Raw genomic sequence first — 3,468 nt, 5'->3', positions numbered from 1 at the left:
TGTGTGTGTGTGTGTGTGTGTGTGTGGCCAGCTCAGCCCACCGGGGGGTGGGGCGGGCTGGCATGTGGTACTGGGGGATTGAACCGCGGTTCCTGTGCTTTGCTCAGCTTAGCTTGTTCTAAGTAGGTGCTTTAGACCACTGAGCCATCTCACCAGCCCAAAGCTTTTAAATTTTAAACCAACTCAAGGCCCTCTTTTTTTTTTTTTGTAGGAAATCAACAATGGTTATTATATTGCGTATTAGTATCTCCAAAGCAGCTGTTCAGATTATCAGAGACAGGCATACAAAATTGACCAAAAAATTGAGTATTAACTATTCTTTTCAACAGACCAATAGAAATTACTAGTACAACTATCTTAGCTGCCTCATGTGTTCATGCTTTTCCCTTCCTTCCTTCCTTCCTTCTTGTCTCCCTTCCCTCATCGCAGTTGTGTTCTTTCCTTCTGAGCAGCCTTTTTACCCGTCCCAATATCTATTGTGCCCGCCTTTTTTGATCTCCAGTGTATAACTTAAAGAAGGCAGGCCGACTGGATGTTCCCCTAAAGCACGGCGAGTCTATGCATCTTCTAGCAGTCAGAAATTTTATTCCCAAGAGCACCACCAGAGTGCTCAGAAGTGGGTTTAAGAGAGAACAAGACACGATCTCATGTTTCACCAATCCTCGAACACCTGCTGAGCGCTGCCACGAACACGTTAAATCCCAGCCTCAAGCAAGTTTTCATGGTTACATAATAAAAGCCCTTAAAAACTAGAGCAGATAATTGAGATACTAACACCGTTTTAATTAGGGTGGCACAACTAGTCACTGATTATGCATGTGGGAAATAATCGGTGTGCAACTGTCACATGGGCTGTAATTATACTTAAGTCTTCTGGTGACATGACAGATGGTGAGAATGAAGCTCTAGTGTTGCGTACATGATGTCACTGACAAACTACAAAGTGCACGTATAGCTTTGGGCAGCTATTACTCATTACAGAGGATCCAGATCCTGTTTTTCTGTTTACAGAGTGCAGACAGAGGAAGAGAAAAGACAGGAAGACCTAAAAATAAAATCAATGTGAATCAGTCTTCCTCTACTCCCCCACATGAAAAAGTGTCTATAAAAATATTTTAACTAAGCTTTTAAAAATCTATTCAGATATATTTCAGGCCTCACAACATATAATCCAAGACCTAAATTTGAAATCTTGCCACAAAAGGATCTAGGAATGTTTGAGTAGAAGTTAAATATCCTGCAACTTTTGAATCCAACTCCAAAGACCTGGTCCTAGGTAGTCAATGCTAAGTGTTATGGTGTTGCTTCTGGTTTCAGTTGTAAAAAGACTATATTCTTAGCCCCTTGGTAAGGATTTCTCCTAGCACACTAAGGAGGGAGATAGCCAGGTAAGTTTACAGAGATTCTCATACTTCAACTCCACTAAAACAAAACAAAAACTAAAAAAATTATGAATCCTCCATGATATACAGAAGAAAACTGAATGACATAGAGACTTGGAAAACATGGAGAATTATAAAGTAGCATGTCTTTAACTCTTCTTGCTTTTAAAAAATAAAATGTCTTACCCTGTCGTAAACAGTTAAGTCTCTTCCATAGAAGAAAATGTTCTTAAAATTTTCTCACTTTGATATTATTTCACAATGTAAATAACTAGTTGAAAAAAAATAAAATAAAAAATAACTAGTTGTTCTTCATTTTGCAGAACATTTTCACCTGTGCAGAATAGATGACCAAGCGAAGAGTAGATAAACCCAAGACATGCACAACCTCACCTCTTCCCTCTGGACTAGGAATCCGCAAACTTTGTAAAGGCCCCGAGAGACCCAGTAGACAGTTGACTTTGCATTATCCAGCACCTGTTTATCCATGGCTTTAATCAACCTAAATCCAAAATATCCAAGAAAAAAACCCTGCATCTATACTGAACATATAAGACTTCACTGTCATGTACCTCTAGTAATGTAGAGTTATGACTATTTATGTAGTATTTGCATTGTACTAGGTATTTTAAGCACTACAGAGATGGTTTAAAATACATGGGAGGATGTGTATACCTTACATGCAAACACAACGCCACTATTTCTGGGGTTTTCTAATCAGCACATGATATTTATATGTACTTATAGGCCACTTTGTGATAATTTGGTACATGTGTGCAATACCTAATGATCAAATCAAGGCAATTAGCATTTTAATCTTCTTAAACATTTATCATTCCTTTGTGTTGGGAGTTTTCCCATCCGCTCTCCTAGTTGTTTATAGAATACGTAATAAGTTGTCACCTTTTTATCCTGTAGAGCACTAGAGCACTTCCTTTGAGGATGAAGGCTTAAAGAAAATGTATTTATACACAATGCAGATAGTTCAGCCATAAAGGTACGGAATTCTGTCACTTGGGGCAGCTTGGATGAGCCTGGAAAACATTCAGTGACAAAAAAGCTAGCCATAAAAAAAGCAAACACCATTTTGCAATCATATAGAGAACCTAAAAAAGCTGATCTCACAGGAGTTGAGAGTAGGATAACACTTACTAGAGACTTCAAGGGGAAGAATGAAGAGGGAGTTGAGGGAGACTGTATAACAAGCGCCAAATTTATGCCATTTTGTGTAAAGGACTTAAGCAGCCACAGATTTTGATATTTTGGAACAGCATCAATCCTCCTCCAATACTGTATTGGGCAACAGCTGTGGAGTTCTGTTTTAAGTTACTTTCTCAGCACTGAAACACAATACCCAACACCCACAACTCTAAGTAGGGAAGGTTTATTTGGCTCACAGTTCATAGACATTTCAGTCCACAGTGAGCTGGCTCCAAGGCAAGGCGGCATGGCAGAGAGCCTTAGCGGAAGAGAAACAGCTCATAGCTTGGCAGTCAGGAAACGGAGAGCGATCCAAGGAGGAGGGGATAAACCTCCCAGGCCACGCCCCCAGTGACCACCTCCTCCAACCAGGCTGTACCTCCCAGCATCCATTTCGCTCTAAACTCAGCAGTGGACCAATCCACTGATGAGTAGCACAACCCCATCATCCAATCACCTCCCGAAAGCTCCACCTCTGAGCATATGGGACTTTGAAGTGACATAAGAGGCTATAGAGGATCTGACACGATCACTCAACTCATTTGTACTACAAACACATTAACATGTGAACAAATGATCTTGCCTCTGTTCTAAAAAGCGTATTTACCAAAGTCAGCTGAGAAGTGGATTCAACCCTCAGGCTGTATGGGCCTTATCTCTGCCTTAGGTCACTGAATAACTTGAGGAGCTATAAAAACCTCTGCGATCTGAGTATATTCATAGTTGGACAACTAGTTATGGGGAAAACCCGGATACAAGGAGAGTTCAAAAATAAGCTGAAGCCAGGCATGGTGGCGCACTCCTGTAATCTCAGCACCCAGGAGGCTGAGGTAGAAGGATTGCCATGAATTCAAGGCTAGCCTGGGCTACATACATAGCAAGTTCA

This window comes from Octodon degus, unplaced genomic scaffold (assembly GCF_000260255.1).
Source record: "Octodon degus isolate 3935 unplaced genomic scaffold, OctDeg1.0 scaffold00177, whole genome shotgun sequence".
Lineage (NCBI taxonomy): Eukaryota > Metazoa > Chordata > Mammalia > Rodentia > Octodontidae > Octodon > Octodon degus.
The sequence above is the reverse complement of the archived record's forward strand: the minus strand, read 5'-3'. Positions refer to the sequence as shown.